The 15123-nt window shown below is 39.7% G+C and overlaps 1 long non-coding RNA gene across 2 annotated transcripts in view; it reads right to left on the bottom strand.

Moving 5' to 3' along the window:
- The window catches only part of LOC131494421 (uncharacterized), a 210712-nt gene that overhangs the window by 15820 nt on the left and 179769 nt on the right, over positions 1–15123 (bottom strand). For both annotated transcript variants that reach the window (XR_009253391.1, XR_009253393.1), the window contains exon 3: positions 8135–8256. This is a non-coding gene — a long non-coding RNA (uncharacterized LOC131494421). The remainder of the gene's footprint in view (positions 1–8134; positions 8257–15123) is intronic.

Below are 15123 nucleotides of genomic sequence, written 5' to 3'. Positions count from 1 at the left end.
TGTGAGGTAGGTAAGTAGGCATTATTATGCCCATGTCACAGAGAAGGAAACTGAGGCTGCATCCAAGGCAAGATCACACAACTAGTAGTGAGAAGAACCAGAGAGGATCCAAGTCTCCAGACTCTTACCTCATTGCTCTATTTCATATTCATTATTATCTCTCTCAGAGCAGAATATTAGACAAACACTCTTATGGCTGAGGCTACACACATTGCCCCAAATCTCTCTACTCAGGGCAAAAGTCAGAAGAACCTCTGTGTGAGGCCTTGGGCATGTTACTTAGTGCCCTCGCACAATCTCTCCCACTTCTCTCTCCCCAAAAAAGCATTTTGGGTTAAGCAACGCAAAAGAGACAATGTCTACAAGGAGATTACTGCTGAAACATATTTTGTCTCAAAAATGAACAAAGCTTCAGTGATCTCCTCTGGCTTTTTTCCAAAAGCACCAGCTACTTATTCTAAGGATGGGGTGGGTGGCTATTTCAACCAAAAGGAAGAACCAGCCCTAACCACACACCATCCCGAGGTAGGACAAACAAGTGTGAACTCTCAAAACAGCAATTGCCCATCATCACAATTGTGTTTTCTTCACTCAGTATAGGTGGAAACTCCAATTTTAGTAAAAACAATCAATACGAGAAAGGCCAGGAATATCTAAAGATGGCTGACTGGAGGAAATCTTGTGATAGTAAAATCTGGAAAAACCATAGCTGGCTCCTGGAGTTGCCTTAATCATCACATTATATTATTTCTCCCTATGGATCTTGGAAGAGGCTGCAGATTCCATCCACTCCATTGTACCACTTTATCCACTTAATTTCATCCCACCTTTACCTAAAATGTCTTTATTTCTAAAGACAGAAAAACGTCTAAACTTTATTAAAATTTTACATTAATGAATGGTCTCCGGTGTTGGTTCCTCATTCAACAAGCACTTGTAAAACACGCACTAGTGCTATGTTCTACAAAAAAAGAGACAAATAAGGCACCACTAGCTCCTAAAACACCAACAGCATTGTGCTGTAAAAGACATCTCTCATCCTTCTGGCCAGATATGAATGCTACGGAGACAAAACTGTAGGTCTCAAAATTCTTAGTCTTGTGCTCTCTTCAGTTTTCCAACTTCTCATTACGTAATCTGTTTGTTGTATGGGGGTTTCCTGTAACATAGGAAGTGATGGCAGTGGAGATGGTTAGAAGATGGATATAAAAAGTGTGATAGGTTAGCCTATAACTGGACCTGGTGGCTGACATTGGCTTAGAGAACGTGCACGGCGAAGAGGGAAAAGAAGTCAAAAGTGATGCCTAGGATGGCTAGAGCGGTGGTTCTTCCCAAGACAGCGACTACCCGAAGCAGTTTGTCTAGAAGGAGGTGGAGGGCGTCAGGGGGAGATGAGCCTGGTTCTGAATGTGTTGAGTCTGAACAGTTTATGGAATGTCTAGCCAAAAGAACATAACACCAGTGTAAGCTTGTAGGGTCTGAAGTTCAGGAAGAGATTCAATGTCTTGGAGGCCCAGAGATAAAGAAGGTCTCCTAGAGAAAGTGTGGAAAGAGAGAAGGGTTCTGTGGTCAGAGCCCTCAGGAACGACGACATTTGAGACTACAAGTGACCTTGAGAAGGAACAGCCAGCAAGCAGAGGAAAATCTGTCAAGAAAGATGTTGAGAAACCAAGGAAACACGTCATATGGAGAAGGAGAGTGTATTCAGCTATGACAATTGCTTTTGAGATGTCAGTAGTCAACCTTGAAAAGTGTCCCTACCAACATACAATGAACACTTGCCAATCCTGATCACTACCCTTCCCATATATGTTGAAAAAGCATGTATCTGGCCTTGTTCTCCAGACTCCCTGGCCAAGGCCTTAGAAAAGAGGCCAGGCCATTCACAACCATTGTCTGCCTTCTCTGACCTCCTCATCTTTTTCCTTCCTGTTGGGGCTAGCCTCACAGCTAGAAATGTTGCCCTAATAAAGTCAGTTAAGCTTATTTTTAAGTTAGTTTAGTTTAGTTTTCTTCTTCCATAGAAGACTATAATTTCCCTCCAAATTGAATCCATATCCTAGAACTTGGCAATACTAATCACCTGAGAGAGCATCCATGAAAACATGAAAAGTGAAGCTTTTCATGAAAAGTGAAGCATACAACAAATGCTTAATAAATGCTAGTCAAATAAGAAAATGCTTGAACAGCTGAGATAGTCAAGATTCTAACTTTTTCATGTTTTAAAATATTTCCTTATGTCTGGAAAAAGATTGTTAATAACCTCAAGAGCCATGTGGCACGTGTGCATGTGTGTGTGCGCGTGTGCACGCGCACGCGTGTGTGTGTGTGGGCGTGTGTGTGTGTGTGCATAAGCCATTTGTGACAATTGGCAACATAGAATGGTTACTGACTTGGAGGATTAAGTTATGAATGATACAGCACAGAGAAAACCTGAAAGAACACATTTTTAAATGCAAGGTCTGAGTGCTGATTGACATACTTTGTACGATAGTAAAATCTGGCAGGTGCATTAACTTGCATTCCTCTGATCTGTACACATCCACACTTGTCTTCTTAGGGTACTTGGTAATAAGCTTCTTTAAAGATCCCTGAGTAAGCACTGCAGATAATATCTGGAGTATGTAGCACTCAGTCCTTTTAGAATGGCTTTTTCCTGCTCCTTTCGTTTTCTTAAGAAAATGTCAGTTTAATCATTTCCTAATGCTTTGATAATGTGTTTCTTTACATAGCTGTAGAACACTCACTTCAGTGTTTTAAAAGCATGAATGTAGATGTAAAAGTGCCAGTTAAATGAGATTACTTTTTCCTAATGAAATAACCAAAGAGGAGTTTAAAGTTTCCTAAACTTATATGACATTTTCAGAGCAAATAATAAAGTTCTAGCCCTCCAGTGTGTCTCTTATTCATGAGACTAACATTTCAATACCATATCTTGCTGTAACACAATTATTGGAAAATAGGGAATTTATTTATCTGAAACAATCTGTCATACATTAGGTGGATCCACTTCCAGGTGAGTGAAGATTTTTAGCAGCATTAGACAATAAAGAGAAGGACACCAGGACCATATAGGTAGGGAATGTACCATCACCATTACCCTGACATGGGACTGACCTTAGCAGGATTAGCAGGGCCTTAACAAAGTCAGCCTTTGTGGAGGCAGGTGACAGTATAAAACATAAAACATCTAACTCAGCAAGTGAGAAACAAATAGAAGAAAGCCTCATGTGGCAGAAAGCCTCATGATGGAGAGATGACTATGTTTCTGCTTAATCTCTGTATGTAATCCATCTCAGTGTTTCCTCTTGGAAACAGAAGCCTAGTCCTGTGGGTTGGGACAACATGGCTAGATTGGGGGCAGGAGTAGGGAGGTGGAGAAAAAGGGGCAAGTTGCTTATATGAAGCCCAGTATGGGAGGCAGAGCACAGCAGGAGAAGCTGAGAAGAACACCAAGAAAAATTATACAGTCATGGTCCAGACCCTGTTCAGGAGACAGTAGGTCTGGCAAAGGCTGAGGAAAAGTGCCAATTTCTTGGTCAAGCCAGTTGAAGTTCAGGGTAGCACTATGAAAACTTGCCACTCTAAATCTGACTTGTTACCTAAAGTGAGAACCCACCACTGGGGTCAAGAAAACCTCTGGGTACTTGGAGCCCACCCTAGCACTTGAGATTCAGAGATAGTATCCATGAAACTTATTCTGGCCCCAAACAAATATTGAGCCACCAGAAAAGTTAAAATGCACACAGTGCTGGTAGGATTGGGTTTAGGAATGTGACAGGGTGGAGCCTGTCAGGAACAGTGGACACGGATGGGGGGAGACGGGCACTCATGATCTCCTGCTTGTTTAGATGATCTCCAGAAATCCCTTAGAACAATATCTTTTCTGCTAACATAAAGAGAGAGAAAGTGGCATTAACACAGTCTTTTCTATATAGTTGAATCCATAAACATACTGAAATAGATAAGCCATAATACTTTATAATACTTTTGTAACTCTTTGAGGTACTACAATTCAGTTTCCCACAGTATCTGGATCTATAAGAAAAGCTCTTTTTTTTTTTTTAATTTATTTTTGGGACAGAGAGAGACAGAGCATGACGGGGGAGGGGCAGAGAGAGAGGGAGACACAGAATCGGAAACAGGCTCCAGGCTCCGAGCCATCAGCCCAGAGCCTGACGCGGGGCTCGAACTCACGGACCGCGAGATCGTGACCTGGCTGAAGTCGGACGCTTAACCGACTGCGCCACCCAGGTGCCCCAAGAAAAGCTCATTTTAAGATCTCTGTTGTAACTAATGATACAAGTGACATTGTCTCTCTCACGAGCCACTGAAATATAGGAGTGTGGGTCTGAATTTCAGAAGGGACAATGGAAACTCCACTCTTCAAATTGCCCTTTGGAATGGTCATGCGTTCAGATTTATCAAGGAACCTTCAGGACTCCCTTTTAATAGAAGTTGATATAATCACAGCGAAGATTTTGTGTTCCCCCAAATTTTAAACAGCAAAACGAGCACTAACTTTCCCCTTATTATCTCTCTCTCCCTCTAAAGGATGAAAGACTGACTGTATTCCCAATACATACATGTTATGTATTGCAGATGGCCATTTCGTAGAGAATGTTCCTTTCTTTTACCTTCTGTCTTGATTGGCTTTCTAAAAATAAAAGTATCTCTTCTCGCAGCACCTGGGTGACTCAGGTGGTTGAATGTCCGGCTCTTGTTTTCAGCTCAGGTCATGATCCCAGGGTTTTGGGATCCATGTCTGGCTCCACGCTGAACATGCTGCCTGCTTAAGATTCTCTCTCTCTCTCTCTCTCTCTCTCTCTCTCTCCCCCCCCCCCCCGCCCCCCGTCTTCTGCCCCACTTGTAATCTCTCTCTCTCTAAAAAAATAAAAGTAAAAATAAAAGTATCTCTTCTAAAAGGTGTGGTTTTGTATTCAAATGCAGGGGCTGGTAACCATGACTCATTGAGCTCCCCGAAATCATTTTCCCCTCTGGACTAGATATTCTGTCTCTCCCTCTAGATTTACTCTTGACCCTTTTCCACTCTGCTGTGTGCCCCAGGACCTTGACATCTGTGGACCACATCAACAGCTCTCCGTTCCTTCTGGCTTCCCGATGGGTTCAGCCAGTGGGGGGCGCTGGCAGGAGATCAGAGGGCTAGAGGAAGGAGGGGTTTGGTGTTTCCTGCCCTGACTCCTGCTCTGTGGAGCTCTGGTTGCCAGTGGTTGCCTTCCTGTGGGGAAGATCACAGACCCTGCCAGGCAGCTTGGTTCAACTCACAGCTCTGTCCTCTTGCTCCTTCATCCCTAGGGGTGGAAACAGCTCCTGGTCATTGCTACCCCCAGGATGTTTACTCAGTCTTTAGGCTTCCCTTGAACCTACCCACATCTTTGAAAATGGTCCCTTCATTCAACTCTATTTGATTGCTTTCTGAGTGTACCATCTGTTTCCTGCCAGGCCCCTGAATGATACAACCTCTCTATTTACTTCATGGTTTCCCAACACTTTCAGGATATGCTGATAGCCAACATCACAAAAAGGAGGTGCAACTCTTCCCTGGGTCTCCTGAAAGGCTTGCAAGGCAGTCAGTTACAATTGAGGGTTAAAATGGAACCTGCGGATTATCTCTGGGTTTCAATTATCCTTGTTACCCTTATTCTATCTTGCACAGAGAATTGGGAATTGGCTATGTCAAGACTAAGTTGACGCACATCACAGAAGCTATATAGCAGTCTATCTGCTCATTAAGAGTTTTTTACTGAGTATGTCCCACTGATCTCCCACTTCTCGAAATGCTTTTGATGTGGGTTTAATTCTAAGTTCTGACAGAGAAAGGGTCTCACATCTTTGGTCCCCAGTGTAATCTTCATATGACTGTCAAAAATGCAACTATTTGTCCCCAGGCTTAAAGTGCCGGCTCCAAAAAAGGTCAAAGATTCTCCCCAGGAACATGTACAACATTCAGGCACATAGTCAAGGTCTTCATTTTATCTCACACTGTTGTTCAATCTCATGTTAATTTGGGTATCATATTTCCATTGGCCCAATCTATGCTGAGCATATTTTAAAAACAGAATAATATGCAGTTCTTATTTCCTTTCTAAGACCACATGTCCACCTGCTGTGCTATAGAAACACGGGTAGGCCAAATTTAAACCCCTAAAAAGGTAATGAACCATTTACCTAAGTAAAAGTCACTTTTCTTTAATAATTTTCACTTCTAAGTCTTAGAATACTTCTTATGGCCATCCTCAGTAGGTTACATTTGATTTAAAGAACAAGATGACAAAAATAAAATCTTTTAAGAAGCAACAAATAGCAAGTCTTACCTAGTTAGTTATCAAGAAAATAAAATGTTTCTCCACATGGAACATAGTTTTGCGTCGTTTTTTAAAACTTCTAGTCAAACATTATGTAAATAAAGTCTTTCATACTATAAATCCTCTTGTAAGTAATAAAATTCTCAATCTTTAACTGCTTTAAGAATTGGAGTCTCCTTGAAATTCGGGATCTCTCTAGAAATAACAGTTGTAGACAGCAATACCATTGCTAATTAATTTTTGCTAACAACACTGCTGGGAGATGAGTAGCTATTTTCCCTGATTTAGGGAGGATTGGTAACTTGGCCAAATTGTATTTTGAAATTTTGCTAGAAGTTCTGCAATTTTGGTGTCACGTTTATGCTCAATCCATAATTCATTTTCATTCTCTCTTCTTTTAAACTGCTAACTTTGAGGTTAAAGCAAATTGTGTAATTTTTTGGCCCTAAAATGAGCTGGAATTGCATAGGAACAGCTTCTTACAGTGTGCGCTTTTGGAGTCTCCAAGCATGGCTCAATTTTTAGTTCTGCAGCTACTTACAACTTATTATAGAGCTAGTTACACAGTGAGTTCTCTGTTGTTTTACAGTTACACACACACACACACACACACACACACATACATACATACACACACATACACATTAGGGCACCTATGACTGGGAGCACAATTAGATCTCCATAGTTTATTGCCATCTTGTAAAATAAACTGGCATGCACAAAATAAGTGATGGCCAACTATGACTATTATGATAACTGTTCTTTAGGAATTCTGTCCACAATTAATTAACTGCTTCCAAGCAGGGTGATATTGTTGAGCTGCATTGCCACATGATGAGATTTTTCACTCCAAATATGTGGAAAGAAAAAAAAAATTCCCAACAATTGCTTTTCCTACAAAATAAATTATTTAAACATTTTGTGGAGGAAGTTTGAGAAAACCAAGCAGCTACAGCATAGCATAAAGCTGTGACAGAAGAATTGGGTTATAGCCCTGGCTTTGCTAATATGCTGCCTTTCATCTGGAGGAAATCAATAAAAGCCTTTTGGGGTTCAGTGTTCTTGCCGTTAAAAGCAGTTGGACTGAAATGAGTCCTGGGTTTGCATCAAACTTTCAACATTATGATTCAACCATTGGTGTGCACAGAATAGCAGTTAAACACCCAGGCTTTGGGATCTCTGCCAGAGTGTAAATTCTCACTCTGCCACTTAATCTCTGTGAACTTGGGTAAGTTTCTCACTTTCTGAGGCCTGAATTCCTCATTAATAAAAGGGAGATTCAGTGCTGTGCTGGAGCGGGCTCACATGGACTGAGGAAACGATTGTACACACATCTCTTCCCAACTTTATGTTCAGCGACATCACCCTGGTAGTTTGAATTGGCCACGATGGGAAAATTTACACCACAGAGAAGGAAATTGGCAAAAGCCACAAACAGAGCTCTCTGCTTTCCCCAGAGAGCCAGTTGTTAGACATTTATCAGCATAGCACAGCACTGGAGATGAAAAGAGTACTTATTTAATAAATGTTGTTGGGTGAGTTTAGCATTATAGGAAATAAATCATACAAATAATAAATTATATAAGACCATTCTGAATGCATATTATGCTTTCCATAAATATTATTTTCATTTTATTATAGGCTATCATCTATTTAAAAAGTTATAGGAAAATGTGATGCTATTCTCACAAATCTTGCTGATTCTAAAAACAAGTAAAGCTCTACAAAATTTGCATGAGTCTCACTTTTGCTCAGTCACTAAGTTCCAAAACAAGGAAAAGAATTCTGTGTCTAATTCTGGTACTTACAGTTCCTCTGTGAAACGCTGGCCCCGATAGATGGTTTTCCTCTTTACAGTTTGAGCAAGGATTTGTCTTCTTTGGTTCTAGAATCTGCATACAGCTGGTAGCAGCCCAATGATACATTTTTCCTAGTGTGGAAAAAGATTCCTAGATTATTTTATAGTCAACCCTGATCTCCATCTAATGCTCCCTGTCTCAGTCCATCTTGTTCTGGCCTGAAATCCAGGAGACCCCTTTCATTCTCCTGCTCCCTCACTTTTCGTTCCAGTCAATTTCACTTCCAAACTACCTCTCCAGCCCGCTTACCTTCTTTATCTCCTCTCGCACCACCGGTATTCAAACCTCTGGTGCTGCCGTGAGGACTGCTGAAAAGTCTCCTTCCTGCTCTCATTGCCCACCCCCCCAGCCTCTATTCTTCCAGCACACTCTTCTGCCCACGTCATTCTTCATTCTCTTGCTTGGAACCCACCAAGGCCTTCCCACTGCTTCAACAATGAAAGTGTGATCTTCCCCCATCCCACCAGTTCCCGTGCAGTCAGGTACCCTGCCTCCCACTTAGAGCTGTGCTCTAGCTTCTTGGACCTTCTTTCTGCTCCTTGAATGAGGCAAGCTTCCTCTGTCTGGGATATTGTCTCCCCCACTGCCTCCTTCTTCACTTTATCCTTCAGACCCCACTCCAAGTTAGTGTCATTTGATCAGGAAATCCCTGTCTGACTCCAAGGCTCTCTTTACACATACCTAACAAAAGGTGTTCCAGTCCTTCAGAACACATATCTGCTTGCAATTTTACATTCATTGTTTTTATTAATTTTCCATCTATCTTCCCCACTAGACTGTGAGTTCCACAGGCTAAATTTATTTAGCTAATCACTATATCCTCTGTGACAAATACACATATGGCACATATTTAGCTGAGTGAAAAGACAAATTGCCAGGGTAAAGTGGTCCATCCAGACAATGGAATATTATTCAGCACTAAAAAGAAAGGAGCTATCAAGCCATGGAAAGACATGGAGGAAACTTAAATGCATCTTACTATGTGAAAAGCCTACATACTGTAAGAAGTCTACAGACTGCATGATTCCTACTACAGGACATTCTAAAAAAGGCAAAATTATGGATACAGTAAAAGATCTGTGGTTGCTTGAGGTCTGTGGAGAGGGCAGGATGAACACACAAGAGCATAGAGATTTTTAAGGAAGTACAACTACTCTGTGTGATACTATAATGGTAGACACATGTTACTATACATTTGTGAAAACCCACAGAAAATACTACACCAAGAGTGAACTCTAATGCAAACTATGGACTTTGGGTGATGATTATGTATTTGTCAATGTAGACTCATTGATTGTAATAAAGGTACCACTCTGGTGAGGGATGTTGATAATGCGGAAAGTTTGGAGGGGTGGGGCAGGAATGTGGGTACTCTGTACTTTGCACTCAGTGTTGCTGTGAACCTGAATGGCTCTAAAAATAAAGTCTATTAAACAAACAAATGACTGCATGAATGAATGGGTGAATGAATGAGTAACTGAAAAGATCTTAGCTAGGTCTCTCATGCCAGTGGTCCCCGTGGCACATAAGGCAAAATCCAAACTCTTCTACTGCTGAGGAAGCTCCACATGATCAGGATCCTATTAGCATTTTGCCTCCTTCTCACTAAACTCTGGTGACCCTGACCTCATTTATGGTCCTCAGGCACATCAGGCTCAGCTTTATTTGCTCTTAGAAAATTCTAAGATTTGCTCTAAGAAAATTCTCTAGATGTCACATGGCTGCCTTCTTCCATCTTTCAGGCATCATACCTCAAGTGTGACCTCCTGGGAGAAGTCTTCCCTGATCATCAAATCTAAAGTACCCACCCCTCCCCCTGACTATCCGATTTTAAATAGCTCCCTTCCACCTGTTTTATCTATTGCACTTAACTATGTGAAATAATCTTAGTTACATATTTCTTTTCTTACTGTCTTACCCACTAGATGGCAAATTCCATCAGAGCATAGTCTTTATTTGTCTCCTTCACTGCTATATACCCAGCATTCAGACATATGGCACATAATAGGCGCTCAATAAATATATGTCGAATGAATAGATAAATGTGATTTACTGCTTTTTATTTTCTTGGATTCTTTCCACATTTCTTTCTTCTCTTTGTCCCCCCTTTCTCCTCAAAATTTAAATCTACATAGTGTCTATATTAATCTCTAATATGGTTTTGTAGGGGCCAAGGGCAGGCCAGCCCCAGATAAGTCACTTTGGCATGAAGATTATTTTGATTTAAAAAGCAATTGAAACCTAGCAGATTCAGTAAAAGCTCTTTACCTCCTCACTAAACTGCCTAAAAAGAATGTAAAGGACCTGTTCCAGGAAGAGAGCTATCACCACAGAGAACTACATGATGATATAAATTAGGTATGGCAGATAGGGAGAAACTTGGAAAGACCTATTTGATCAAAGTTCTCTATTTCCTACTCTTTCCGAGTGTCCAAACACTCATTTGTTTATGAAACATTTGCTCTTTTTTATCTTCTTGTGAACTCCATTCTTTTCCTTTAAAGTTCCAGATTCCTTCCCCATCTCCTTAGTTCAGAACCACATATATTTTACCTGTCTTTGGAATTTCATGTCCGTGCGGATTCCTCTTAGTATGAAATTAAATTTGATTTTCTCCTGTTAATCTGTCTCATGTCAATTTGATTTTTGTCTAACTGGAAAGACCCATTAAAGGGAACAGGAAATTCTTTTTTTTTTTTTTTTTTTAACGTTTTTTATTTATTTTTGGGACAGAGAGAGACAGAGCATGAACGGGGGAGGGGCAGAGAGAGAGGGAGACACAGAATCGGAAACAGGCTCCAGGCTCCGAGCCATCAGCCCAGAGCCTGACGCGGGGCTCGAACTCACGGACCGCGAGGTCGTCACCTGGCTGAAGTCGGACGCTTAACCGACTGCGCCACCCAGGCGCCCCAGGGAACAGGAAATTCTTATTCCCTGAAAGTTTTATGAAACTCAAATTTTTGCACCTTCTGTGGTGAAAGTGCTAAACCTTTAACAAAAAGGTTTAACTTAGTTTAACTGAAACCAACTTTCAGTTAAGAAACATAAAATCCTTATTACAAATATATGATCTTTTAAAACATCTTTATGCACAATCTTTACAAATACCTAAGAACGTTTTGTATATTTGAGGAAAGGAAAAAAAAATGTCTATACTCTTCAAAATTCTTCTGGCTGGTCTAAGAATCAAATTGACATGAAACAGATTCACAGGAAAAAAAAAAAAAGAAAACAAAAGTTTAATAACATGTAAACCTTCTGTATACAGGACAGAGACCCAAGAAAACTCAGCAATTCCCTGAAAAGCCTGAAGCCACCACCCGAAATACTATCTTCAGCCTAGAGACAAAGAAGATGTTGGGGATGGGGAGTCAGTTAGGGAAAGTAACTAGTGAAAGCACAATTAACAATTGGTAGAGCTGTTACACGGTTTAAGTCCAGTGCCTTCTCCAAACAGTAACAGTTCCTAGAGATTTAGAATCATCCTCGTCCTTCTGAGGGACTCGGGCTTGCAAATAGAGATTTCCCTTATAAATGTAAATGAATCTTACAAAAGGGTAACTTGTACTTGTTTTTCAAAGCTTCTCCTGTGTCTGCTGTTTCTTAGAAATAGCCAGCTTAAAATAACCAACACGCCAAAGAGGCAATTTTAGGGTAGCAACTTTTGCTCTCCTACGATGAAAAGGAACATAATCTAAGACAGGACAGACTTGTCTTCATTCCACTCTTAAGTAGTAGCTGTCCCCTAAAAATATAACTTTTGGTTAAGGTTAACGTAATTTGAAGCACATAGAGTAAAGCAAATTGGCTATTTTTTGGTACTAATTGTGTTATTTAGAAAAAGAGTTCACATGTTCCTAGCATGTGCTAGAGACTAGGATATAAAAACAGGACCGTGCCTGTCTGCATGAGGTCTATGCTCTGAGGAAGGGATTCCTTATGCTAAACTTTTCTTCATAAATAAAAGAGCAGGTATTTTTTCCCTTATCCCTTCCATTTGCATTTATTTACATCTGTATCTTCATATAAATTTCCAAAAATCAATGTACAATTGGATTTCCAGATTTTTTTCAGTATAGCATGCCCTCCCGTCTTTTTTCTCTTTGAGATAATCATGTGATCCCTTAGGAACTTGTTTTCTTTATATGCAAAATTGGAGAAATAGCATTCTTCCTTTCAATTGGAGAATATTTAAAACAACACAAAAAGAGCGTTTAGAACAGCAAAAACCAACAGGAAGATACTATAAAAGGCTGAGACATTCTTCCCTTCTTTGGGACAAGTTTCTTGAGAGCTGCTTTTTAATTCAAACAATCCACTGATCTTTTTGCCACCTTTTTCTATATCTAATGTTGCTGCTAAATTGTTGTAGCGATTGTTCCTTTACTCACCCATTCAATTGTTGCCAAATTTCCATGCATAAAAATTGTTAGTCTTAAGTTAGCACACAAAAAAATCACAGTCTTAAACTAGTATACCTTCCAACCATAAATATGTAAACCAAAAAAAAAAAAAAAGGTTGAATATTTTCGTTTAAACAGATCTTTAAGTAAACACTCACTTACGACTTTAGTCCTTGAATATGCTAACATCAGCTGTAATGAAATGCAAATAACTATGTTAATGCAAATGTTAAAGCTACAAATTCAAACATAAAAAAGTCAAGAAATGCAAAAGTTAAGGTTCTCTTAGAAACATTAACTCACTCAAATTGTACATATAGAATATTTCCAATTACATAGAAGACAGCAAAATGCGATCCCTTAATGTACTATATGTACAATCCTAGTAAGTTAATGCTGTTATGAGAACGTTAAATTTTACAACCTCTGACTTTGTTTTAAAACTTACTGCCTGAACATTGCATCATTCCTATCCTTATAATGCTATTTTCCTAAAATAGAAAGAAAACAGAAGAGGAACAAATGTCACCGTACTTTCCATCAATATAGGATTCTGCATTTAGACTATATTTTAGTTAATAGATGACACAAATACATGCTTGGACACTTTCTCACGTTTTTCCAATTGAAAAATTTCCACTTTGCGTGGATTAATGGGATGTTACATTGAGATATTCTAAGTTATAGATTTATAGAAATATATAATAAACATGTGTGAAGTTGCATTTGCCTTTATATACGTGTAATATGGAAATTATTCAAATAAAAATTTCACCTACGAAGCAAAACTTTTTATAAAATATAGATTTGGGAGAGAAAACATCAGATGATTTTTTAAAAATGAAATTCCACTATATTTTAATCCTTGATCTGGAACCACAGTCATTTTTTGTACAGTTTTCCTCAAAGCCATTTTCCCTCTCACTTTTGGAGAAAAGCATAGTGTTCTGTTTAAATATTTTTGTAAGCTGAAAATAATATATTTCACTATCTCTTCTTAAATTTAAATATTCAGTGGTTACAATGAAACATTTTGTTAGTTGCGTAAGGTTTGATTGGATAAATCTGCCTTAGTTAAATCGTGATGTTGGGAAAACAAGAGAAACAAAAGAAGATCAACAAATGTGCAAGCCAGAAAAAGTCTGCAATCGTGTCATTTGGAGTGTCATTGGATAATCTCCTGAGTGAGGACAGAGAGGGGTCCTGGGTTTCCTGCCGGGTCTCCTACTGTCTTCTTTGGTCCTCAGTAAATGAGCCACCATGTTACCCAGGTCCCATGCTTGGAAAGGTGCTTTAATGGATGGGGTCTTTAAATCTGGGAGGGAAGTGCAGGCACAGATGAACAAAGCCCTCAAAATACACTGTCACCACAGCGTGTGATGTTCTAGATTGATTACTCATTTCTAGCTCTTTGCTGAAAGCCCTTGATTACTGCAATTTTCTACAGTTTTAGTACCCCATTTACAGGTTCTCTTAAAAAATTTGTCAAGCTTTTGAACTCCCAATATGAACCTGCATTTTCTTGTCTTCTGACAACAATTATTCAATCAGACTTCCTTTGTGAAGACTGGGAGATAAATACCTCCACAGTCTGAAAACTATAGTGTCATGCCTGAGCAGCTTGATCTTAGACTTTATGCTACAAATAAATTGCTATGTTCTTAAATAATTACCAGGCGGTTTGCCTACCACCTCCCCCGGCTGTTAAAATGCCTGACATTATCTCCAGCATTGCAGCAGAAACTCCGGTCCCACCCCAAGCCTGCTGTTTCCTCTTTGCTGGACTTTTCCATCCTCCCCACAGAGGACCAGTGGTTAGAATCAGGTGGGGAGACAGGAATTCAAGCTCTCAACAATCCCCTTAACCTCTTTGTTCTTTGTCTATGAAATCAGTGTCATCCTATGGCTCTACCTCACAGGGTTTCTAAGAGACTATATTCATCCTTGTTTGTTGATGCTTGGGAAAATCCTCAAACCAGAAATCCCAATTTGTATCATAGATCATATATTAATTTCTTACCTGTTCATTTGTTGTCATCCACCGCCACCCTTGGCCCCAACCTGTTCTTAATGTTTGTGGCACTCTTTCTACAAAATATGCTAGGATCAAAGGGTTAATGCTGTACTGCCTGGAATGGTTCAGGAGTTGCTATGATTTTAAAGGCTTAAATTGATGTTAGAAATGGAGATTTCACAAAATAGAGGCAAACCAAAAAAAGAGACAGGGGGGAATTAATAAACAAAGGGGCAAAGGGAAAAAGTCTTTTCCTCCATTTCTAGTTGGAACTGCTATTTTTTACAGCTAACAGAAATATTTCAACACTTGAAAACCAACAAAATAGCTAGAATTCATAAGTCTGAGAAGGGGAAAAGAAAGCACTTCGCTAAAGTGAAGGAAGTTCAGCGTTTGCAATGTAATTCAAATTGCACTTGTAATTCAGGTCCTGGAATTAACCCACTCAACCAAAGCTTGAAAAGATTTAGATTTACTCAGACTAGCAACAATACAATACTCCCTTACAATTGCACAACCAC

The sequence above is a fragment of the Neofelis nebulosa genome, chromosome 14, assembly GCF_028018385.1.
Source record: "Neofelis nebulosa isolate mNeoNeb1 chromosome 14, mNeoNeb1.pri, whole genome shotgun sequence".
Taxonomy (NCBI): Eukaryota; Metazoa; Chordata; class Mammalia; order Carnivora; family Felidae; genus Neofelis; species Neofelis nebulosa.
The sequence above is the reverse complement of the archived record's forward strand: the minus strand, read 5'-3'. Positions and strand labels throughout refer to the sequence as shown.